A 26,853-nucleotide genomic window follows, 5' to 3' on the forward strand; every position below is an offset into this window, starting at 1 on the left:
TAATATATCTCTTTACTATTGCCATCAGTATGACAATCTATTCATCATTCACCAATTGTTTGAATGATGGCCCGCGGTAGGATCAAAATTTTCTTACTACCCTGCATACCGCCATATCTTCTCATTACTCTGCACACCATCTAAAGATGGCGACCATTGTTACGCTCCGTCTCGACGCAGGACTATTCAGCATCATGGGATCTCCACGTAGAATCATGTGACCCTGGCCTTTTTTATAAAAACAAAAGGATACCAGTAACCTCGCTTTTTCGACCCAGCAATATAGAAAACGGGAAACTGTGCAGACTTTGAGGTAAGGAGAGTGAAAGTTCTAGTGATTCCGTAAAAACAACACGTTAGAACGCTAAAATATCTGGGTACCACATTTCGAATGATCTGTCCACAACGAGCTTATATCTCGTTATATATTTGTCTTAGTCCATGACCTTTGGTGTTCAAACATAATATATAGACTGTCTGCACCTCGCAGAATGGTTGTGTGCAAACGCAGCCGTTTACCATTTAATGAACACACGTTGTGTATCCAGCGCTTATATACTCTATCGTTAGAATGTACACACCCTGCCCCCGCTATATGCAAACGAGATAGGCTCCAAATATTTCACAAGAGCTGCGTAGCCGTCTGTACTCATTCTAAACTCAGAATTAACTGATGTGCTAATATAACACTGTGGATATCGCTATGACTATGTCACTTCGTGTCTCTTTGTAGTAATCCTTTTAACCACCGTAATTATTGCCACCATTATAGACCTACGTTTCTGTAGAAATTCACAAAGAATAAAAAGGTATACACCTCTTTTGGATTTCTTTCTCCTGTAGAGTGTACCCTGGAACTTAACACGTTTCTCCACCTATTCAAAATAAAAAGACGGACATTCAGCGCACCCTTTCGAGGACACACGTATTTACATTACTTGGGTAAGAACCAAAAGTCCACCTAAATTCTAAATCCTAACCTGTTGAAGGATCACTGTGCTAATTCATCTTTGCTAAATACATACTTTCATCGTTTTTATCTGTAGATGGACCTGATGAAAAACATTGTAAATTGTGTGAACACACGTTCATGCTTTGTCCTTGGAGTAACCAGAACGTATGAATTACCAATGGCCTAACATATCGAGGCATATAACTCTTTATGCCTACTCACTTTTAACAAGGTGAGACTATATTTTTTTATATTTTGAAGCAAAAAACTTATAACATTGGTAATCGCTAAGGCCACATCTTTCTCTCAATCTTTCCCGCCTAATAGAGCTACATCTTTGGAAAATCGTCGTGCTAACTGCACTAGCTGAAACATAGATCAGAGGTCGAGAAACGAGAGGCCACGCAAATAACACATGTAGGCGAATATTATAATAACATTCCTCTTTCTCCTTTTCTTCTTAGCAAGTGCTACACTTAGTAAATTCATAGTGGTTTTAATTCTTTCTATAGCACCTTTTCTCTATTTGGAAGCACTCTCTCTGGTTATTTAAATCTTGGGCACTATCCCTTTCTTTGGCCCTAAGTTGTTACAAACGATAAAATGATGCTGCCAAACTTTTGTATTAGCTGCAGTGGCTCTAACTAAACTAGAGCAACCACATATAAGTTTTCTTTTATTACTACCCATCCCCAGTATGTTTACAAGATTCTTACACATGAAATTCTGTCCTTGTTATCCCACATAGAGAGAACCCTTATTCTTTCGCTGTTCAGAAGACTAAGATACCTCTATAAATACACTGGTCCTGAAGAAGGAGACATCAAACTTATATACAGTCTCCGAAACGTACGTAGACTGGGAGTACCAACTACACACCTGGGAGATCCTTAAAGGAATTCAATTCCAACTGTCCTGATTCCAGTATCTTAGGACCTAGCAAGAACTATCCAAAACTTAAATGTATATATATTTTTGAACCAAAACTTAACTTGGATCTCACACCAGAGTTGTTTGTGGTTGGGTTTTTACGAATAATTTACTTTTCCCCACCCCATGTGGTATGTCTGATGGTATGAAAGAGTGAATGCTTGGTGAGAATGTTGATATGACGGCTTTTTCTTTCTCTCTTGGGGGTTCATTTCCACAAGGTTTTTTTCAAATTGTGTCGTTTTCTACAATTATTAGTACCTATGAAATTTAATTAATGTGGAAATATTGTTTGTAAGAATGTATTATGTATATATCAAGTATATGTCAATAGAATACACATGCATGTTTTGCTATTTATAAATTTGCTATAAATAAAAAAAACAAAATAACAAAAAGAAATTTTGAATGTATCTTGAGTAATCTTGTATTCTGGGGTTTTTGCTAAAAATAAGTGATTAAGACTGTACAAATAATATAGGTCAGTTAAGAGGTTCTTTATTCTCAATTGTTTCTCTCCCCTCCTCTTGGACCTAAAAACATTTAGGGGAAACCTTTCACACACATAGATTAGAGTGGCGTACAGGCACAGAGCTGGGTGTTACATAGTAAAGTGCATTGGCGTAGAGTGTATTGGCATGAAATATACTGGTAAGAGTACAGTGGCAAAGAGTACAGTGGCATACAGTGGAGTTGTGCTGAGAAGACTAGTATGGCCCAGAATGGCATGGTGTAGAGTGTAGTGGCGAAGACTGCAGTGCACAAAGCCAATGGCAAGCAACAGGCAGGATGCATTCCTAGCTCAGCTTTCTGAATGTCCCCAAGATGTCTTTAGCAAACCAGACAGCAGCTACCTAAAAAGGACACATGGACACCACCTGAGTGATACAGGGAAACTCCCTCCTCAACAATGTTTGGTGTGCGCCATTACCCAGAAACCTGCTTTCTGCAAGAGACTCCTCTCTCTTTACAAGGTACAGTGTGCTCCCTATCTTTGGAGGCTTTTGTTATCATAAGAGTAAAGCAGTTAACCAAATAACTTTCTGCCATCAAATGCGATTTCATCCACAAGTTCCTTCTTGCCAGAATATTAGCCCCTCCTATCAGAGCTGTTGATATCAAGAGGTCTCAAGAGAAGCCCGCTATAAATAGCACCTCTTGCTCCGCCTGAATCATTATGTCAGAAATGTCTGTCCCTCTTGGATCGCTAATGGTAAAGATCTGAAGTCCACACAAGAGACAGACGTATAAGGCGGCGTGGCCAAGAGAGCCATGATGGCAGATGTGTCTGCTTGAGGCTCTGCGCGGCGGCCCAAATATCGAAAATTATTGGTGCCGTTTAACCCCCACACGTACACCAGGGACGAAGTCATTTACAGCGGCATCCTCAGGCGGCAGAGAGAACCCAGAATCAAGGAACAGGGAAGGCACTACAAGCTGGGAAAGAGCGGAGCAGGACGACTCACAAGTTACTTACCTTCGGTAACGATATATCTGTAAGAAACATTAGTTAGTTATAGATTCCTTACCTTAGAATTACCCCTAGGCGTCAGACAGGACCCGGAAAGATTTTTGTCACCAGTACCTCTGCGCGTCGGAAGGTGGCGTCGGTCGGCTCGGCGTCCATAGTCGGCGTCATGGTCGCGGGGATGACGTCGCGGCAGCTATGTAGACGCCGCCCTCATGCGCTGACATAAGTTCTGTACACGACTTTCTGCGCCAGAAACAGAGCCATGCAAGACACTCTCTGGTGCACAAAACTAGGGCCCTGAAAGGATGTCCTTAACCCTAGAAATCAGTTTGCAGAACGGGGAGGATGGGTGGGGCGGTAAGGAATCTATAACTAACTAAGGTTTCTTATAGATATATTGTTACCGAAGGTAAGTAACGTGTGCATCTGAAAGAAACACGTTATAGATTCCTTACCTGAGAATAGATACCCCAGCAATACCAACCCTGGTGGTGGGTCTGCCAACCAAGATCACACTAGAAAGTCCTGGAGAACAGAACGGCCAAAGAAGCCGTCTCTCCGGACTTGGCTGTCCAGGCAGTAGTGTTTGGTGAACGTGTGCAGCGCTGCCCACGTGGCGGCCTGACTGATGTCATTCAGAGGCACTCCTCTCTTCCCAATGCAGTAGTGGCTGCCGTCGCCCAGGTTGAGTGAGCGCGTAGCCCGACTGGAGGCTCCTTTTAAACCAGAGAGTAACAAGCCTTAATACACAACATGACCCATCGAGAAATGGTGCGTTTGAGTACGGCCTGACCCTTCTTTGCACCCAATGTAGCCAACAAAAAGTTGATCATTCACCCGGAACTGTTTTGTGCGATCCAGATAGAAGGAAAGCGCACGCTTTGGGTCAAGACGGTGGAGCCTCTCTTCTTCCTTTGAAGGATGCAGAGGCGGAAAGAAGGGGGGCAAAGTAATTGTCTGCCCGATGTGGAAGGCAGTGACCACCTTAGGAAGGAAGGATGGACGGGTCCCAAGAACCAACTTGTCCCGATGAACAGATAGGAAAGGAGGTTTTGAAGAAAGAGCCTGGAGCAGAAGTGATGGCTAGCAGTTTAAAGAGTCAGGCGTAAAGGACAGTTATGCAGTGGCTCAAAGGGAGCACACGAGATAGGTTAGCACAAGGTTCAAGTCCCACTGAGGCACAACCTGGAATCACCCGGGTGTCTAGTTTTCAGAAATGTGTGGGTTTGGTAGGTTTCCCTAGGTGGCCGCAGAGCACCGGCCCAAAAACCCAGGTGACCCCCCCATGTCAAACCAGGTTGTTTTGAGATAGGCAATTTTGATGTCACCTCAATACGTTTTGGGCCCTTGCCTGTCGCGGGTATTTGGACCTCCCACACGAGTGAGGCACCATTTTTGTTGGGAGACCCAGGGGAATGCTAGGCGGTAGGAAATTTGTGTCAGCCCGGTGATGCCACAACTTTCCCACACAAAAATGTGTGAAAAAAGTTTTTTTCTGCTAAATTTGAGGTTTGCAGGGGTATCTGGGTAAGGAAACGTTGGGGGATCCACGCAAGCCATACCTACCTGGACTCCCTCGGGTGTCTTGTTTTCAGAAATGTGTGGGTTTGGTAGGTTCCCCTAGATGTCCGCCAAGCCCGGGGCCAAAAAGTCATGGGACCCCCCTTGCAAAACCAGGTTGTTTTGTGATAGGTAATTTTGATGTCTCCTAAATAGGTTTTGGGCCTTTGCCTGTTGCGGGCACTAGGCCTACCTACGCAAGTGAGGTACCATTTTTCTCAGAAGACTTTGGGGAATGCGGGATGGTTGGAATTTTGTGGACCCACGCAGATTCCAGTATTTTCCACCACAGAAATGTGAGGAAAATGTTTTTTTGGGACTAATTTTTAGGTTTGCAAGGGGTTCTGGGTAATAACCTGGTGAGAGCCAGTCAAGTCACCCTATCCTGGATTCCCCTGGGTGTCTAGTTTTCAAAAATGTATAGGTTTGCTAGGTTTCCCTAGGTGCCGGCAGAGCTAGGGTTCAAAATCTACAGCTAGGCACTTTGCAAAAAAAGGGTCAGTTTTCACTGTGAAAATGTGGTGTGACATTGCATTTTGGGCCATTTTCTGTCGTGGGCACTAGGCCTACCCACACAAGTGAGGTACCATATTTCTCGGAAGACTTTGGAGAATGCGAGGGTTGGGGATCCACGCAGATTCCAGAACTTTCCACCACAGAAATGTGACGGAATTTCTTTTTTTTTTTACAAAGTTTTAGGCTCGCAAGGGATTGTGGGTAACAGAACCTGGTGAGAGCCATCCTGGAATCCCCTGGTTATCTAGTTTTCAAAGATTTACAGGTTTGCTAGGTTTCCCTACGTGTCAGCTGCGCTAGGGCCCAAAAACCACAGGTAGGCACATTGCTAAAAAAAGTCGGAGCCTAGTGGGCTTTTTGCTGCCCTGGGGGGGGGAAATCGAGGTAGGGGAAGAAAGACTGGGGCCATTTTTTGTGGGGGTGGGGGCATTGGTATGACCACTTTGGGCAGCCCCCACGCATAAAAAAAGCCTGCGTACTCACAGGCGCCTAGTGGGCTTTCTGCCCTCCCAGGGGGCAGATCAGGGGCCACTGCCACCATCTTCCCTGCCGGAGGGCAGAAAGACTGGAATTTCTCTGGGGGTGGGGGGTGGGGGTACTGGCGTGCCCGTTTCGGACAGCCCACACCCTAGAAACAATTGGGCAAAAAACAATCCCTGGTGGATAGTGGGGGATACTGCCCCCATCTGCAAGAAAGGCTGTAATGGTGGCGGGCCGCCCAAAAAGGGCGATGCGCAATGACGAGCTGGACTCGTCATGAGCACACGACCACTGTGTGCCATGACGAATTCAGCTCGTCATGAGCATCGAAGGTGTTAATACAATAATCTTGAAAAATTCTGCGGGGGGCTCCAATGATTTTATGTATACACTTCGGAGTGGGGAGAGGGCATTTGAACGTTTTAAGACCACTGCTCTAATGTGACCCAACAGCTGTGGCAATTCCTCTCCTTGCACATAGATGTTAGAGGAAGAAGTACTTGGAACTTCAACTTTCTAATAAGATCTGTAGTTCCAAGGAGAATGCACGGCCAATGTTCCCATTTTCGGCCTCTTCCCCTTTAAAGCAGCATTAGCCTTTAAAGACTTGGACAGTGCTGCTGCCCCTGTGACGCAATATAACCGAGAAGGGGAACTCTGGGCTTTATATAGGTCCAGCATTCATGTCCAAATGTAATCAAACAGAATAGGTATGTAGTTCCTAACAGGCAAAAGGGAAAGGTTGACTTTGTGGCGGAAGGAAAAGGGGAATTCCTCCTTTTGGAATTAGGGCACTCACACACCCAGCCAGCTATGTGTCACGCTCAATCATAGGGCTTGCTCCTCGTCAGGTCGGCGCTGCAATACCTGACGGGCACCCTATGAGGGGCTCTTTGGTGGAGATCTTTTATTCCATGCCGTTTGGTGCAGTGGTGGTGAGGGACCTAAAGGTGTAGATGTGTGGAATGTGGGTCACTAGACCGTGCAAGGATTAAAACAGAAAGTATAAGTCCAATCAAGAAAATGTTAATGAAAATGGCTCCTAACATGATTAAAAAATAGATATGGCGCACTCCTGTTGTAATGCTACAAGATAACGAGCTCTATAAAGTGGTCAACATGTTTCTTGCCATAGTGTCAGTTTGATGGTAATTCTTCAGGACCTAAAAACAGTCTATCTACACTGGTTGTTTCGTTAGGTAACCGTGATAGACCACAAACATCAGACGTCAGTTGTTCTTTTTTCCGTGCCAGTAAGCGCCGATCCGGGAAGAGCTTACCCCTAGTTATTTTTTGACTGGCTTTTTTGGTCTATCAACTCGACTCTGGTGCCGGTAGGATGCCTGGTTTCAAAGCCTGTGACACCTGTCATCGCCTGATGTCGGTGACGGATCACCATCGCCGGTGCCTTTATTGCCTGGGCATATTCTAAGGTGAGGAATCTAACGTGTTTCTTTCAGATGGACCAGGTCAATGCCATAGAACAGGAGGTCGCTGAATTGAAGCCAGCAATGGAATTCCAGGACAAGCAGCAGAACGCCCATGAAGTACAGATCCGATATCTTGAAGATCGCATTGAGGATGCAGAGGACCACTCGCAGCAGAACAATGTCCGGTTTATTGGGCTGCCGGAAGGGGCGAAGGGCCAGGATGCAGTCGCTTTCCTAGAAACCTGGCTTAAAACCATTTTACCGCACACTGGATTCTCCCTATTCTTCACCATAGAACGGGCAGATCGTGTTCCAGGTAGGAAGCCGGCCACCGGAGACAGGGCACGCCCACGCATCTTCAGACTCCTACACTTCAGGGATCGAGATGCGATCCTCCGGGAGACTAGGAAGCTGGATGAAATCCAATATGAAAATGCCAATGTGTTGATTTTTCCGGATTATACTATGAAAGTCCAGCGTCAACTGGGGTCTTTCCTGCTGGTTAAACGTCAGCTTCGGCAGCTCAGCCTTTCCTACTCGCTCATGTTCCCGGCCAGGCTCCGTGTCATCTCTGATTGGAAGGCCAGGTTCTTTGACACGCCTCAGGATGTTTGGAACTGACTTGAGACGTCGGGTCTGTATTCTGGTCCAAACCCCACGAGGACTGCTGCGACTTGGCAAGTGGAAGTAGCGGATCCAGGCGATGGCGGTGTAGAAGGCAATTCCTGGGATCAACGGCCGTGCCTGGCCCGGACCAGATCCGTAAAGAAAGACAGGAGGTGGTCCGTATTGCAGAGCAGATGGCGGAGACAGCGTTGCCGGAGGATAAAGTGGACACTTCCATCCATTCATCGGGGGAGGGGGGCTCTTCGGTAGCAAACTCTTCTAATAAAGCGTCCTTGAGAATACCAGACGTTACACCTCAGACGGCGGATGGTATTGTATGAAAATTGCTGCCCTAGGAGTACATTACTGGGTGCTGTTTGTATTGTGGTGGGGTTTGCCTAAGTTCCTAATGTCTGTGTGTTAATATGCATCAGGATGGGGGTGCTGTGGAATGGTGTGTCTCTGAGTCCCGGGGGGGGGGGGGGGGGGGGGGGGGATGCTATCTTTGACTTTCAGATTTGTGCTATGGCAAAACATTATTAACCGTCTTGTCGGGGACTGGAAGGATATGCCCTGCATGGTTGTAAAACCCCCCGTTTTCCCCATTTCTTTGGGGCCAGTAGGACATGCGGCTAAGTTGCTGTATGTTGTGTTTGGTTGACACCCCAATGTTCAGGGGTTTGCCCTTATATGGGTTTTTTCTCCCTTAGTTGAATTTTCCTATTCCCCTTGTGCCGCGGGAGCTTGTGGGTGGGGGGGGACATTGAAATTGCTGCTGTACAAGTCCGACTGCTAAGTATTGGGCTCCGGGAGAGAGAGAGGCCGCTGTTCACGGTCGTACAATCTCCGCAGCTTTACCATGGGTCACGTGATACTTCCCTGGAATGTCCGATGTCTCCGCACGCCATCCCGTAGATATGCTGTGTATTCCTATTTAAAACGTCATAACGTGCACAGAGCATAGTGACAGGAGACACACCTAAACACATTAGAGATTACAGGATTACAACGCAGGTGGAGGGGTAGAATATATACGCCACGTATTTTCCCTATTTGCAAGTGGGGCCCTGATCTGGATACGCCCTGGGACATCCTTTGCCCTAGACGAGGTCCTAACATAGGGAGGGCAGATATGTCCTGGTTAGGGGTAAACTGGATGGACGTCATATACTGATGGGAAGCGTATATGCACTGAATGTGGACCTGGGCCAGTTTTTTGGTCAGTTCTCCCTTGCCCTGGGGAGGTGGTGCGAGATTCCTTGGTTGTTGGGAGGAGACTTTAATAGTGTTTTAGATGTAGGGACCGACAGATCCTTTCCACCGCTCAGGGGCACGCAACTCTGCGGTGTTGAAGGGCTGGGCACAGGGCTAGAATCTGGTCGATGTTTGGAGACATCACCATCCAGGAGAGAAGGCGTATTCATTTTTTTCAGCACCACAACCTACACATTCGGCTTGATAGGTTCTTTGGGTCCTCCTGCCTCCTTCCGTATGTCTTGACATTGGAGTATTCGGGGCGCACACACTGATCACAACCCTCATTATGTTGTTCTGGCTTGGGAGGGCAGGATCCCGAGGTTCCCTACATGGAGACGGCAACCGGCCATGCTTGAAGATTCGTTGTTTCGAGAGTCGATTGGTGAGGCTATAAGGGAATACTTTACAATCAATTTGGGGACTGCTTCCTCCACGCTGGTGGAGTGGGCGGCTATGAAAGTCACCCTGAAGGGGGAAAGTGTCTGAGGCTAGACTGTGGGGTGCGACAACAGGTGGCATCGAACTTGCTCAATATAGAGAGACGTTTGTTCCCACTGGAATCTGGGGCGGTGGTGGATGCTGGGGGAATGGCTGAGTTTGTGGAGGCACGCAAGAAGCATTAGAAGCTCTTTGACCGACAAAGTTGCCTCAACTTTGCAGCACACTACGCGTCAGTGCACGCTAAAGCTGATCGTTTGGGCCCCTCCAGTACACACAGCTAGAAATCCATGCGGAGCTTGACTTGGAGCCAGACCCTAGGATAGAACTCCTGGGGTGGGATCTCTCCGTTGCTAACCATCGGACTGCTCCTGGCCAAGCACCGGGTGGAATTGCGTTGGATAGGCGGCCCACTACCACAGATCAAACAATGACATGTTGTATTTTAACACACAGGCCGTTATTTAGAACGAGCTACTCCCACCCAAAAGCCGTCCAAGGAACTGCTCGGGTCCACACCAAACATACCCTTTAAGTAAAACCGCTGGTGTAGTCTCAGACCCACAGATTGCTACTAACGAGGCAATGTCACAGGAGGTAGGAACATAGAAGAGTAAGGAATCCACAGGAGGTGGCATGGTGCCTTTAGCTTGGCTACTGTATAAGTACTGGACCTCACATTGTCATTGTACATACGGAATTCCTTATATGCCCGATTCATGTTTTTGTGTATCAAGATCGATGTGTATTGGGAAGTCTTGTTGTGATGTAACTGTGTCTTCAGTTGTTTGTATATTGTTTTACACTGAAACCAATCAAAAAAAAATCCATGTGGAGCTATCCGCACATTTCATACGGCTCTATAAGGCGGGTCAATAGGCCCCGGAAGGAGCGATACAGCAGTTCTTAGAGGGGCTTCCGACTCGGTGCTGTCGCGGGAGCAGCGGATGGAACTAGATGCCCCGCTCAGGCCTGATGAGGTTCGGGGTGCAATGAGGGCTTTACCATCTGGGAAGGCTCCTGGACCTGACGGGTTCCCCCACGAATTTTATAAGACATACGCTAACTCCTTAGGTCCACAGCTGCTTAAGGTATACAAGGAGGCACTCGATACCCTTGCCCTCCCTCTCTCAATGACGGAGGCTAAATTGATCAGGCTTCCCATACCAGGTAGGGACCCCACATCTTTGGGGGCTTACCGTCCCTTGCCGATCCTGGACGTGGATTATAAGATTTTAGCGGGCATCCTGGCAAATAGACTGGCGTCGCTGATCCCACATTTAGTTCACCAAGATCAAAACGGGTTTGTACCAGCTCGTAACACGTTGCTTAATATACGGCGGCTGTTCAGGGCAATGCGCTGTGCTACACAGGACTGGCAGACAATTGTTTGTATTGTACTGGACTTAAGAGAAGGCTTCGACACAGTGGAATGGCCCTTCATGTTCGTGGTGCTCCATCGATATGGATTTGGGCATTATATTTTAAGCCTCATCGGTTTACTGTATGGGGCACCTACGGTTCGGATGAGGTTGGGGGCTCTCTTCTCCGACACTATATTGATAGAAAGGGGGACCCGCCAGGGGTGTCCTCTCTCTCTCCTTCGATCTTCACCCTGGTGATCGAACCGTTAGCGATGACATTACGAACTTCGGCATTGGACTAGGGGATACATCTTGGGGATGGCATACATGTGATTTCGCTTTATGCGGATGACATCTTGTTGTATGTTAAGGATATTCTGGCGATCCCACAGGTCATCCCTACTACATTAAAGACTTTTGCGTTTGTCGGGGCTGGGGGTGCACTGCGGTAAATCTTGCCTATACCCCTTTAATCCTGGTATGGAGGATCCAGGTCGGGAGGTGGATGGGATGGTAGTGTACTGGGAGCTGGTGGTGTTCAGATATCTGGGGATCCGCATTTACCACAACGATCAAGATCTTATGGATAATAACACCAGATGGGCGGTTACAGCACTCAAGTCTCAGATCGAGTTTTGGAAGACGCTCAACCTTTCTGTCATAGGTACGGTGGAACTAATCAAAATGGTCATGTTGCTGTGTCTCCTTAATTATTTTGCTAACCTACAGCTCTACCTACCTGTGTCCTTCTTCCGCTCTCTGGAGAGTATTATCGGGGATTCCATCTGTAACAATTCACGGTGCAGGGTGGCACTGGATAAGTTGTACTTATCACGTACAAGAGGGGGGCTGGCTCTACCCAATCTAGAACATTACTTCCTAGCATCCTAAATCCTGTGGCTGGCAAAGTGGGTGGAAGAACTGCATCTGTCGGACTTGGCGGAGCGTGACTCCCCGTATTACAGGAACAAAATTCTTTCTATTTTCCACCCTTGTAACAGATCGAATGAACCACTCCCCCTATTAGTCTCGACGGCGCGGTAATGTTTCCACAGGGCGCTTTGTCTCACCCGACACATTATTCTGTACACGCCTGCTATGTACTTATTAGGTAGGCCGACCATGCAGGGTCGCGTACAGAGTACGGTTCTCACTGACTGGGTGGGGGTTGGTATAACTACTTTAGGGGACCTGTACGGGTAGGGCACGTTGCGTCCGTTCCTCGATATCGTGAACGAAGATGGAATTTCCGCAGGCCAGTTTTTAAACTATGCTTCTTGGACGTCTGCGATGGTACGTTGGTGGGGAGACCCCCAGACGCACCTGCTAATGCAATATTTGCATTAGCAGATGTCTGAAACCCTGCACATCAACAGAGCCAGATCATGCGGAAGATCCTTCTCTTACATCGCAGCCAAGACCCGAAACGAGCTACCGGCAGACATCAGACACGCCCCCTCCCTGAACATCTTCAGGAAGACTCTCAAGACCTGGCTCTTCAGCTGAACAGAGTTGCCTACCACCCCCCCCCCCCCCCATGCCCCTTGAGACCCTCGCGGGTGAGTAGCGCGCTTACAATTCCTTGATTGATTGATTGAGATGCCACCTAGTCAAATGGTTTGCGGAGTCGATCAGGGAGCATACACTGGTAGACCAATTGCCGTTACGACTTAAGTGGGAGGTGGATCGGGGGAGGTCTTATTCGGAGAAAGAGTAGTCTGTGGTCCAGGAGAGTCCCAGGCAAGTCCCTAGAAATGCTTGTTTTAGGATAATCCAATTTTACATTAGCTACAGGGCCTATCTCTCCCCAGATAAATACAATCGCTACTTTCATACCCAGGACGCAGGCTGCCCACTATGCAAGCTGGCGAATGCCGACCTGTTGCACATACTCTGGTTTTGTCCTGCTTTGCATGCTTATTGGGAGGGGGTGATGGGGGTGCTAGTCACTTGCACAGACAGAGAGGTGCCACGGACATGGGAGACGTGCATTATTGGTGTGTTTCCAAGGAAGAAAGAGTGAAGTACTGTGAATTTTAAGCCCAGCAGTGCAGGGGAACACACCCTATGACTTCGGGTTCTTCCTGTTTCAGACCTACAGAAACACAGTCTTCTGGGTGAAGTCAAAGATCAGTTTATTGGCTGCAGACCAATTACAGGTATCCTAGAAGTACAACAGCATGTATGTTCTCAGGAGACTGCTAAAAACTTACAGAAACGGGCTTCTCCTTAAATACAAAATATCCTGCTTCAGGCATACATTCCTTGTTTACGATATGGCCATATAAATGTATACATTACAAACGAAAAGGCAGAGTCATGATGACCATCCCACATTCCAGTTAAGCCAGCCCACAATTATTTACCCAGCAAGTCTCAGATCCCACATCAGATATCAACAGGCCCCAATAAACACGACCATCTCCTGTTTGGAAAACAAGCCATAAAGCAGGAACAGTCAGGTGTGAAAGAGATTAGCTGGAGGCTCGTGTGGGATGAAAAAGCTTTATGGTGTGTCAAACCCTGATGCTAATCACAGGTGGCCGAAGGACGGGGAGCTCGTGAGACCGGACTGACCTGGGGCAGCGGACCCAAGCTGCCCAGGTCACAGAGAAGTCAAAGGAAGGCACATGTGTTCTAAAGGCCCGTATTTGCTCGTAATATGTAGCCTACGTGAGGGCAACCATAAGATGGCCACCGCTCTAAGATGGAACCCACGTAGTGATGTATAATAACGTATACACAGTGCATTCATAGCTAGAACGTTATACAAAGCACTTGTACATACCGCATTGACCATTCGCGGTTCGCTAATACCGGGATAGACAGAGGTAGGGCCCTGCCTCCTACGCGGTCCCAAATTTCAAAGTGCGACAGACCCTCCTTTTGCCCTTACATAGGCAATAACTATGCTCATATCAATCCGAGTCTAGGTCAATATTCACGAAGTCATGGAGATGTTGCTGTAGCATCATCCTATTACTTAGCTCGTCCCTCGATACAGGTTTCCTTACACATAATGTAGCACAGAGGCCACATATCGCAGGAGCACACTGTATGCACAGACAGAATAGGAAAAGGATGGCTAAGATCATTCCAATGACCATCAGAATTTTCCAACCCCAGGCAGATATCAGTTCCCAGAACCACCCCACCAGTGACCAATCTCCTTTATCCACGTGTATGGATTCAGATATTTAATGCAGTTTGGAGATGGCTTGATAAACTGTTGGAGCGTTATCTGGTATGAAAATGCAACAACTAGATTGGATAACCTTACATACCCCACCGCGGTCTGCAAGTATGACGTCTAGAACCATGCGGTTCTGCAAAGTCATGAGGCGATCCGCTTGGAGCTCAGCTGTCAAATTACCAAGGGCACCAGCCGTAACATTAACAGTGGATTCAACCACACGAGTCAGTTTTCTCAGGTTCCTACTATTGACCATAGGTCCCCAAAACGGCAGGAAACCCAAAAAGAAGCCTCCCGCTTCCTGACCGGCAGTATCCTCCTTACTAATCACGCCTCTCACAACTCTGGTCTTGTGATAGTCGGAGGCAGCAGTGAATGTTAATGAATATGCTACTTACCAGTATGCATCTGTTCTTGGCGTGTAGGGCTGCTGACATTCATATCTGTGCATAGATCGCCGCCTAGTGTTGGGTCCGGATGTTTGCACGTTGTTGTCCTGGAAGAGTCTTCGAAGTATCCTGGGATAGGTGACTCCTCCCCTGGACTACAGTGCGCATGGGCATCCTCTCCATCCTCAGATTGTTTTTCGCCATTGTGGCAGTGATGGAGTAGATATAGAAAGTGATGACCATGCTTACAGTAATTCTGAGAGCTGCAGCTGCTACAGGCGCCGGGGAGGAGGGAGGGCGATATGAATGTCAGCAGCCCTACACGCCAAGAACAGATGCATACTGGTAAGTAGCATATTCAGTTCGAGGCATGTGGGCTGCTGAATTCATATCTGTGCATAGAATATATAGCAGTGCCCTCTTATTAGCGGCGGCTACCAGTGCCAGCTGCAGCGGTCTGAAAAAGAGTTTTGAGAACAGCCTGTCCTACAGCTGCTTGCTGTTTTGATTGCACATCTACACAATAGTGTTTGGTAAATGTATGTGTAGTGGACCAGGTGGCTGCTCTACATATGTCATGCAAAGGAATGTTTCCTAGGAAAGCCATTGAGGCCCCTAACTTACGTGTTGAGTGGGCTCGTGGGGGAATCGTTAAAGTACGTTTAGCCTTTTGATAGCAAATTTGAATACATTTAACGATCCATCTGGCTATTCCTGCTTTGGAGATAGCGTTACCTTTGTGGTGTGGGGCAAAGGCAACGAAAAGTTGTTGTGTTTTCCTAAAGGGTTTGGTCCTGTCGATATAATACATGAGGGCCCTTTTGACATCTAGTGTATGGAGTGCCCTTTCTGCGACAGTTTGTGGGTTTTGGAAGAAAACGGGCAGTTCAATGGTTTGATTCATGTGGAACTGCGATACCACCTTTGGCATGAATTTGGGGTTGGTACGTAGTACGACCCTGTTGGCGTGAACCTGTATAAATGGCTCTTGAACGGTTAGTGCCTGGAGTTCACTAACTCTTCTCAAAGAAGTGATCGCTACTAGGAAAGCTACTTTCCAGGTAAGGAATTGAATCTCGCATGAGTGTAGAGGTTCAAAGGGTGGACCCATCAGGCGTTTGAGGACCAAGTTGAGGTTCCACATCGGAGCCGGTGGGTGGCTTGGTGGAATGACTCGTTTGAGTCCTTCCAAGAATGCTTTGATGGCAGGCACTCTGAATAGAGAGAGGTGCTGCCTGGTCTGCAGATAGGCTGATATTGCGGTCAAATGGACACGTATAGAGGTGTACGCCAGATTGCATCGGTATAGGTGTAATAGGTAACAAATAATGTTTTGGATGGATGCGTCTAGCGGGTTAATGTCATTATTATTGCAATAAATGACGAACCTCTTCCATTTGGCAAGCTCTGGTAGTGGGTCGCCTGGCCTCCTTAATGATGTCCATACAGTCAGGTGGCAGGTTGAGGTAGCCAAACTCTAGGACTTCAGGAGCCAGATTGCCAGGTTCAGCTGTGGCGGATCTGGGTGCTGAATCTCTCCATGGTTCTGCGTTAAATGCTCGGGTTTGATCCGCAGCCTTTGATGCGGCACCACGGAAAGTTCGAGAAAGGTGGTGTACCACGGCTGGCGTGCCCACGTTGGAGCAACCAGGACGAGCGTCAGTGAGTGTTGACGCAGTTTGCGTGCCACCAGCGGTATCAGTGGTGCTGGGGGAAAAGCGTACGCAAATCTGCCGGACCAGTTCATCCATATCGCATTGCCCTGCGACTGCGGATGTGGGAACCTGGCGGCAAAGCTTCGGCATTTTGCGTTTTCGCTTGTCGCGAATAAGTCTATCTCTGGATGACCCCACTGCTGGAAGTACGGTTGGAGTACTGATGGGTGTAACTCCCACTCGTGCATCTGGTGGCTGTGTCTGCTGAGCAGATCTGCCATCTGGTTGTCCTTGCCGGGGAGGTGTTCTGCCATGAGGAACATGTTCCTTTGAATGGCCCACTTCCACATGCTCTGAGCCAGATGAGACAACTGTGGAGAGTGTGTTCCTCCCTGCTTCTGTATGTAGTACATGGCAGTCATGTTGTCCGTCCAGATCAACACGACTTTGTTGCACAAGTGTACTTTGAAAGCTTTCATAGCGAGGAAGATTGCCATCAGCTCTAGAAGGTTGATGTGCATCGTCTTTTGTTGTTGTATCCATAGTCCCTGCACTGTGTAATGGAGTACATGAGCTCCCCTTCCCTGGAGAGACGCGTCCGCCGTCAGTATTATCTGTGGGACAGGCTCTTGGAACGGTCGGCCCTTGCAAAGGTTTTGTGGATTCCACCAATGCAGAGAGTTGTATGCCCGACCGCTCACCAACACTAGGTCCTTCAACTGTCCTTGAGCCTGATTCCACTGACGTGCTAAGCACTCCTGAAGCGGGCGCATATGTAGTCTCGCGTGGGGGATTATGAAGATGCAGGAGGCCATCATGCCTATCAACTGCATGAACACTCGCGCGGGAAGGGAGTGTTGTGGTTTGAACTTTGAAATCAGCATTTGCATGCTGTTGATTCTCACCAAATTTGGCTGAGCTGTGGCCGCCAGAGTGTCTATAGTCGCACCTAGATACTGTTGTACGTGTGCGGGCTGTAGATGGGATTTTGGGTAATTTAGTGAGAACCCCAGACTGTGAAGGAGGTGAATGGTGCGGGACATGTGGCTGGCACATTGCTGGGCTGACTTCGCTTGAACGAGCAAGTCGTCCAGGTAAGGGTAGACGTGTATGTGCTGCCTCCGTAGATGTGCCGCCACAGTAGCTAGGCACTTTGTAAACACCCTTGGTGCCGTTGTCACGCCGAAGGGAAGGACTTGGAATTGGTAGTGCTGTCCTTGAACAGTGAACCTGAGGTATTTTTTGTGTGATGGGTGAATGGGTATGTGGAAATACGCATCCTAGAGGTCCAGTGTGGCTAGAAAGTCTCCCTTCTTGAGCAGCGGGAGGACTTGCTGGAGAGTGAGCATGTGAAAATGCTCGGAAAGAATGTATCTGTTTAGGGGTCTCAGGTCTAATATAGGTCTGAGTGACCCGTCCTTCTTCGGTATTAAAAAGTACAGGGAGTACACCCCCGTACCTTGCTCGTGGACGGGTACGACCTCTATTGCGCCTTTTAGAAGCATACTTTGCACCTCCTGCTGTAAGAGCGTTAAGTGCTCTGAGGACATAGGACGGTTTTTTGGAGGTATTGTGGGTGGAGTGGAGGTTAGTTCTAGACAGTAACCGTATTTGACAATATCTTTGACCCACCTGTCCGTGGTGATGGAGTTCCACGTGGACAGGAACCTTTGTAGCCTTCCCCCGACAGGTGTTATGTGGTCGGGAGGAAGGGAGAGGGCGTCACTGCTTGTTCTTGGGGGAGGACCTGGTGTTGCCGTAGCCGCGTCCTCTGCCCTTTGTACTGGAGCCACGATAACCACCCCGGGTGTTTTTATCGTAGGTGGTTTGTGTATTGCCCTTGTTGTATGTTTGCTGTGACCCCTGTCCTCTACCTGCTCCTCTATTTCCGGGGCGACGAAAGGAGCCGCTCCGAAAGGACTAAGTCTGGAGAGCCCCCATGGACTTTGCAGTGTCCGTGTCCTTCTTTATTTTCTCTAGGGTGGTGTCAACCTCCGGGCCGAATAAATAGTCGGGGTTGACAGGCTGGTTGAGTATGTTGTTTTGCACCTCAGGTTTGAATCCGGAGATTCGTAACCAGGCATGTCGTCGCAGCATGACGCTAGTGTTTATGGCCCTGGCAGCTGTGTCTGCGGCATCCAGCGCGCACTTGATGGATGCGTTTGTGAGGAGCTGTCCCTCCCTGATGAGGATCTCTGCACCTTCTCTGAATTGGTCAGGGAGATGTTGGATTAGCTGCTCTAATGTGTCGTAGTGCGCTCTATCGTAGCGAGCGAGGAGTGCTTGAGTATTGGCAATGCGCCATATGTTGGCTGCCTGGGCGGCAACCCGTTTGCCAGAGGTCTCCAACACCTTGGACTCTTTGTCCGGGGGAGGAGCGTCACCTGTTTGTGAGTGTGCCCTCTTGCGAGCATTCGCAACGACAATGGAATCCAGAGGTAATTGGCCTCTGATGTAAGTAGGGTCCCCAGGCGCTGATCTGTATTTTTTGTCGATCCTGGGGTTTATCACTCTTGCCCTGGTGGGTTCCTTGAAGATGTCCTTTGCTGGTTTGAGGACACCCTTCAACATGGGTAGAGTTTTTATATTCCTTTCTGAGGATGCAAAAGTATCCATAAGAAAGTCGTCCTCGACGGTGTCCGAGTGAAGTTGCACCCCATGATTGGCCGCAGCACGTTCAATTAGAGCGTTGAACGCTGCCGTGTCCTCTGTGGGAGATGTTTTTGCTCCATAGAGTTGCGGGTCTTGTGCATCCATAGGTGCACCTGGGTCCACAGGGTCATCCCAAGTTTGATCAGGGTCCTGTTGGCCGTCAGGGTCCATGTCTCCGGGGTAGGGGACTTGGTCACCCATGTAGTCCACCAACGCATCCGTGTCGGAGTGTGTGGGAGAGAAGGATTGTGGATCCTGGTAGGGTGAGTGGAAAGGTTCGTAAAGAACTGGTTCTGAAGCCACAGGCAGCTTTCTTTTAAGTGGAATCCTGAAGGAGTCCAAAGCCGGCTCCGAAGTTATTTTCCGTTTGTGGATAATCATCCTGCCGGTGTCGGCGTCGATTATATGCGATGGAGACGTCTCCGCAGAGCGTTCGGCAGGCGTGATCGTGGTATGGGTCACCCGTGTCCTGATTTGGAACATTTTCGGGGCCGTGGATGGTGGCAGGCCAAAAGTAATGTTGGCTGGTGTCGAAGAGGCTGCTGAAGCTTTAATTGGTTCGGAGCCGGACGTGTCCTGGAGGACTATTTTCTTTTTGGTGCTTTGCGCAGCAATGGGTCGCGTCTGGAGCGCCCTCGAATCTTTTGCACCGACCGGTTCTGTTGAGGCGGTCGTGGATTTTTTCGGCGCCGGTGGGTCATCGAGTCGAGGGGCGGGAGTGGCCGTCGACTTCTTCGATGAGTGTGGCTTTGGTGTCGCCGTGGAAGCGGTGTGAGACGCAGCAGGCTGTTTGACCTTTGGGGTCGGAGTCGATTGCGTCGGTGCCGGGAGCCGAGCAGGTTTGGTGGTACCGAAGGCCTTCTTCCTTATGTCGACTCCGACGTCGGCCGCTTCGAGTTCGGCACCGAAGTCTCGTTTGGTGCGCTCGGTGCCGATGTGTTTTGCTGGCGTCGAAGGTGTGGAGGGCCTCGATCCGACCAGTGCCACTTTCGGTTTCGGTTTCAATTAAACCAACACCGCTTTCGGTTTCGGTTTTAAAGAAGGGAAACCAGCCGTTTTGGGCATTAATGGCTGCCGCTGAATGTCCAAGGCCGGGCCCGAGGGCGGGGCCGAAGAACTGCGTGATAGGTCTTGGGTAAGGCCCGAAGGCGATCCCTCGACCGGAGCCATAGACTGTTGCACTGGGCTTTCTTCAGTCTGAACGGGTAGGCCTTGCTCGTCACCGGAGCTACTCTCTTCGGCCCCTAAGGCCTCATTGTAGTCTCCTACCTCGTTGTCGTCTTCATCTCTGCGAAAGAGTGTTTCGTCGACGTCTTCCGATCCGGAGTCATGTTCGGAAACGGGACTGGAGGGTAGGTTCTCCACTTCTTCGACATCTTCGGTCTCGGCGTTGAAGATGTCGGCCGGGGCAGGTGCCGCTTGCTGCGCCTCGAGTCTCGCCGCTCGTCGATTCCGTAGAGTCTTCTTGGATCGAAATCTGGCACAGGCCATGCATGTAGATTCGTTGTGATCCGGTGAAAGGCATTTGTTGCACACCGGATGGACGTCGACGTGGGGGTATTTCGCATTGCATACCGGACACCTCTTGAATGGTGTCCTCGATTCCATCGTTGATGTCGAATCGACGGTCGGGTAAGATGCGAAAGTTTGTTCTGGAAGTTAGTAAACTAACAAAGATACTATCGATACCGATCGAGAACAGTACCGACGCGAACTAAAGGCCTTTTGGCCTGAAAAAAGATTTTCCTAACTTGAGTCAAGATAACACATCCGAACCCAATGGCGGAAAAAAACAATCTGAGGATGGAGAGGATGCCCATGCGCACTGTAGTCCAGGGGAGGAGTCACCTATCCCAGGATACTTCGAAGACTCTTCCAGGACAACAACGTGCAAACATCCGGACCCAACACTAGGCGGCGATCTATGCACAGATATGAATTCAGCAGCCCACATGCCTCGAACCCATGTATATGCTCGGTCATTGCAGATAAAATATGTACCCTTGGCAGCCAAAAACGCAGGGGAAAACTGTGACGGAAAAGTGTACGTTTCAGTACAGTCACTTCTCCCCAGTTGAGCTCTTGGATTCTGACCATTACCTTGCAAACAGAACCGACCTATGTGGGGTACGACCCAGATTGGGGATGAGATTTTTCGCTGTCTTTCACCCAGACTAATACTATACCCCGTCACGTTCCACCCTACATAAGCTCTCAATTCTTCTTTGGGAATAGATGAGTATGCGTCGATATCTCTGCTCATATTGCCAACTCCTTTCATTAAAGCTTTATTATTTGTGCTAGGTCTGATGGAACGCGGTTGTCGCGGGGAGTAGGCGTCTAATGCAAAGAGAAACATGGTCTGGAATGCCCATGACGATCCATTGTAACTAAACGGCAGCACTAGATACGGAATACCCTTATTAATGGTATGTGGCATTAAACCACACACCCAGCCATTGGTTGTATTCATGACTAGTTGGTGCTGGTGCAGGAGCTGAATAAACGAGTTGTTTACAAATTCAGACCGTCTAGCTTGTTCATGTTCAGGCAGAGGGTGAAAAGAGTGTGAGGAGACAGTAGGAGGAGGTATAGGCTGTTCAGTGGTAGCAATGGGCTCTTGGGAGGAAAAGAATACAAATCCTACAGTAAACACTACCATACTATATAATACAAACAGACATAAAAATACAAAACGTTTGCTCTTCATTATTTTACACATTCTTGCTTTAAAGTTCATTTCCTCAGCGAGTCTCTCCATCTTGAAAAACTCCATCCTCTAATCGTGCCGCTCGCGGCAGGTGAGTATCTTCTGCTAAGGAGTACGCCTGTCAGTCCAGGGAACGCCCTAGACCAACCAGAACCGTTGACCTAACGTCTTCGGCCTGTACCCCAAAGTCTTGGCACCGCGACCCTGCGGTTGAACCCGGATGGTGGTTCGAAAAACAAAAATCAAGAAAGTCCTTCAGATGGGAGAGCTATGGTATCAAAAACCAAAAAGATAAGGAAAAGAATATTTATTTGTCCATAGGCCTTGGTCTTAAGTTATAGTGAAAACGGCCAGGTACTGTCTGATCTTGAAACAAGAGTTCAAGCTCTGTAGTGCCCAATCGAATTGACGGTGGCACAGCTTCTTGCAAAATATCGTCACTCTGTTGTGCTGAAGTTGTGCCTCTCACGCGTGCATCACTGAACGGCACAAAACGAGGTACAGTGTCTGTTTCAGAGTCAGCGATACCCTCCTGGACCCACTGGTCATACGGTAGAGGCAAAGGGATCCTTTTGATGTGGGCGCCGTGGATCCAGTTCTTTTTCCCCTTTACTCGAACAGCTGATCTTGTAGACAGAAGTACGAGATGAGGGCCAATCCAACGGGGCTCATCGTTGCTTTTGCGCTGGAAATTCTTGATGAGCACCCATGTGCCAGGGTCGATAGGGTGTCCTGGAGCTTCAGAGGCCTGGGGAAGAGTATCGTGCACCTGTTGGTGTAAAACACGCAATTTAGCCGTCAATTCGTACAAGTATTCAAGCAGTACTGGATGTTCGATTTCGCTGAATTTCGTCGGTCTTGGCACACCCCATACATTGGCCGGGCGGCCAAACATAATCTCGTATGGGCTAAGTCCCACTCGTGAGTGTACGGTCATTCTGGTGGACAGGAGTGCTAGAGGCAGAGCGTCAGGCCATTTAAGACCGGAGCTCGCCTGGATTTTGGCCAGCTTGAGTTTTAGAGCGCCATTGTAGCGCTCTACTAATCCAGCTGATTGGGGGTGATTTGCAGCGTAGAACTTCTGCTTGATCCCTAATCCCTCACACACATTCTTCATCACTTGGCCCACAAATTCACTCCCATTATCACTCCACACCATTCTTGGCATTTCAAACCTAGGGAAAAATTCCTTCACAAGGGCTTTGGCTGTGGATAGAGCAGTGTTGTCCTTTAGGGGATAGGCTTCTATCCATTTTGAAAAAGCGCAAACAACAACTAATACATACTTCAAGTTGTTGCACCTTTCCATGTGGATAAAATCTAGCTGCAAAACTTCAAATGGATATGATGGAGGCGCAAAATGACCAGCTGGAGTTGGGGTTCCCCTACCAGGGTTGTACTTCAAGCATACCATACAATTCTTGACCACATTCTCTGCACACTTGGGAATTCCAGCATTCTGCCATACTGGAGCCAACAACTTACAGATTCCTTTCATACTGATATGTGCCGTTCCATGTGCCATAGTAACCACTGGAAGCACATACGCATCAGGTAACAACCATCGCCTATGTTCTGACAAATCAATCCAACAACCATTCTCATCCAACTTACCCGTACTTTCTCTCCACTTGCTCAACTCTTTCTCTGTGGCTTCAGCTTGAAGGGACTTCACACTCTCTATTGTGTTTTCACACATTCCAACATCACCAACCCATCTTGCAGGGCCTGCAACATACATTCGAGTCTTCACATCTTTTGCTGTTTCTTTCGCGGTTTCATCAGCAAACGCATTACCACGACCAACAACATCAGTGATTTTCTTGTGCGCGCTGCATTTCATAATCGCAACTTGTGACGGTAGGGTCAGCGACTCGAGGAGATCATTCACCAACTTGCCATTCTGAATCTTAGCTCCATGCGAAGTCAGGAACCCACGTTCTTTCCACAATCGCCCAAAACTGTGAGCCACGCCAAAGGCGTGCTGGCTATCCGTATATATGTTCACTTTCATTCCTTCAGACAACACGCATGCTCTCGTAAGGGCAATCAATTCTGCTGCTTGAGCCGAATTTTGTGGCACACGTGCAGTTTCAACAATCGTGTGCAAAGTCGTGATAGCATATGTAGCAGTCGTATCACCATTTGGAAGCTTGAAACACGAAACATCCACCCATAAGGTACCATCACACTCAGTCAGGGGAGTATCTTTAAGATCTACTCTCCCTTTCGTCTCTTCTTCTGTTCTGAACAAACAATCATGTTGCTCAATCTCATCTAGGTCTGCTGGAATTGGTAATAGTGTAGCTGGATTCAACGTGTTGCATCTCTTTATGTGTATATGATTTGCTAACAGTGTCAACTCATATCCGGATAATCGCGCACTAGTTAAGTGTTGTGTCTTGGTCCTGTTTAACAATGTGTCCACAGCATGTGGAACCATAACAATCAATGTATTATCCATTACTAGGCCAGCAGACTGTCGAATAGACATAGCTGAGGCAGCTGTAGCTCTCAAACAACTTGGCAATGCCCTAGCTACCGGGTCCAAGGTTGACGAAAAATATGCGCATGGACGCGGTCTATCGCCAAAAGGCTGTGTTAACACTGATAATGCGCAACCATCTTTTTCATGAACATACAATGTAAAAGGCTTGCTGTAGTCAGGGGTACCCAACACAGGAGCTGAACACAATGCATTACACAATTCCAAAAAACTTTTCTGACACTCTTCTAACAAAGGTTTTGCCAGCAAGGAGAAATTTGGTTTCCAGTGCCTACAGTATGAAGTAATGCCCAAGAAAGCACGCACTTCTCTCTGTGTTCTAGGCACACTCAACTGTGCAATGGCTTGAATTCTTTCTGGGGTCAGTTTCCTTCCCTCCTTCGATAAGAGATGACCTAAGTAGGTCACTTCTTGTCGACAATATTGCAGCTTTGAGAGAGACACTTTGTGATGGAAGGCAGACAAATGACGCAACAAAGACAGTGTAGCTTTCTTGCAAATCTTTTCAGTATCCGCGGCGATTAGCAAATCGTCAACATACTGAATAAGGATAGCGCCACTAGGTAAAACAAGTGCATCAAGCTGCGCTTTTAAAGCTTGACTGTATATTGATGGACTTTCACAGTAGCCCTGTGGAGCGCGTTTAAAACGGAAGCTGCGACCTCCTAAACTAAAGCCAAAAATGTCTCTGCTCTCCTCTGCAATTGGGATGCTAAAGAAAGCATTCTTTAAATCGATCACTGAAAACCATGCAGCGGAGGCTGGAATCATAGTTAACAAGGCAGTTATATCAGGGACAACTGGAAACTGTGGCACAACAATCTTATTTACCTCTCTAAGATCAATCACAAATCTGTAAACAGGTGGCTGTGTAGGGTCCGTTCGTTTTAAGACAGGTAAAACAGGGCTATTGCAAACGTTGCCTCTTGTCTCTTCAATTACACCCTTTTTAATCAAATCACTGACAATTGCTAACAACGCTTTTTGACCTTCATTGGAGATCTTGTACTGGGGAATACGTGGCAATCTGACATTGGCTTTTAAAGTGACCACGCATGGCGGTATTTCCAGAACACCCACATCATTGGGACCAGTAGCCCAAAGGCCATCCGGAAGGGATGACAATTCAGGTGGCATTGCATTTTTAGACAAATACATTGGGGAAATCACTTTCTTACCTAATGTAAGTTGTACTCCTGAGGGAGAACAATATAGCGTTGCATGCAATCTTTTTAGCAAATCTAATCCTAGCAAATTTTCACCACAACCTGTCGTTAGGATGAGGGGTGCTTTTAGCTCACAAGGACCAACAGAAAGTGACATAGGACTAGAAATCGGGTTCCTAACTGGGGCGCCAGAAAAACCTACTGAAACATTCATTTCGCCAGACAAAGGCGCGCCAGGGAGTTTTGAATGCATGATTGAACTCTTTGCAGCACCAGTATCCAGCAGAAAGGGCTCCGTTACATTTGCTGTAGTTACTTTAACATAGGGTCCGCTCTGATCCACTGGCACTGAAACAACTCCCTCTCTCTGTCTACGGCTGTCCTAGTAATCATTATCTTCTACATTGTCGTCTTCTGCATAATAATCATTATTACAGTACTGAGCTGTATTACCAGTTGCATTGGCTTGCTGATCAAAGCTATTTATGGTATTTTGAGGCGGAAGAGGACGCGCGTTCTGGGGAACATTTCCACGCCCTCTGCCTCTAGGAGCTTGCTGACCACCTCTACCTCTTGCGCCATACGCATTACTGTTACGCTGCAATAATTTAGGGCAACTATATTTAAAATGACCTTCCTCTTTGCAATATGAACATTGATTGGGACCTACAGGGATTCGTGGTTGATAATACCCATTCATTTGCTGATTATTCTGAAACTGTTGGGGTTGCTGATAGATACCTTGTGTTTGCCTATAATTATCCTGTCCTCCACGTGGTGGATAAGCCTGCTGCAAGAGGACCTTTGTTTTCAGTTCTTTCGTTTTCTTATCTGTTCTATCCTTCTCGTCTTTATCTCTATTTTCATAATACTGTGCAGTAGCCAGTATTTGCGCTGAAGAGGAAACAGCCCAAGAACTTTCGGAATCTTTTAATTTCTTACACAACTCGGGAAGTAGATTCTGCACAAATTTATCAACAAATAACCGTTGGCCACCTTCAGTGCTCATGTCTTGACCACTGTGGTCGATAAACGTTTCTTCAAACCTGGTAAAGAAATCGGACACTGTCTCATCTTTCTTCTGCTTACATGCGGATAGTTTATCCCAATTTACGCGCATCGCGGGCATTATGGTCTTCATGTAGGTAATAATTCTACCAGGGAGGTCTGCTACTAAAGGGTCAGGTTTTGCACCACCAACTTGGCCAGCATCTGCAGCAATGATATTAGCCCATGTGTTACCCAACTCTGCAGCGTGATCTACATTACGAATGGATCCCCATAGAGGCTGTGGAACCATATTCCCAAACAGCATATCTATGTCAGCCAGATTAATTACACATGATTCTGCAGTTTGTGATAACTCCTTATAATATCCGGTAGGGTTTTTACGGGGGTCAGGCAATGTCTGCTTAAGCGCTAACACTTCAGATCGTTTCCAAGGGACATGCACCCAAACACGCTGAAAATGTGCTGGGACAGCTGGATTAGCATTTAGATCAGCAGGTCTCCAAACTGGGGGAACCTCACGCATCGGATATTGGCGCGCTTTTACCTTCTTCCCCACAGGGAGTTCAT

The 26,853-nt window shown here is 47.9% G+C and overlaps 1 protein-coding gene and 1 long non-coding RNA gene across 3 annotated transcripts in view; one reads left to right on the top strand and one right to left on the bottom strand.

The window, feature by feature from the left end:
* LOC146866579 (tyrosine-protein phosphatase non-receptor type 9-like) overlaps positions 1–26,853 on the bottom strand; it is a 998,267-nt gene that overhangs the window by 824,416 nt on the left and 146,998 nt on the right. The window lies entirely within an intron of this gene.
* On the top strand, positions 253–1,178 carry LOC146866580 (uncharacterized). Its single transcript, XR_014976819.1, has 3 exons — positions 253–313; positions 844–942; positions 1,047–1,178. It is a non-coding gene; the product is annotated as an uncharacterized LOC146866580 (long non-coding RNA).

This window comes from Triturus cristatus, chromosome 2_1, assembly GCF_964204655.1.
Source record: "Triturus cristatus chromosome 2_1, aTriCri1.1, whole genome shotgun sequence".
Classification (NCBI taxonomy): Eukaryota; Metazoa; Chordata; class Amphibia; order Caudata; family Salamandridae; genus Triturus; species Triturus cristatus.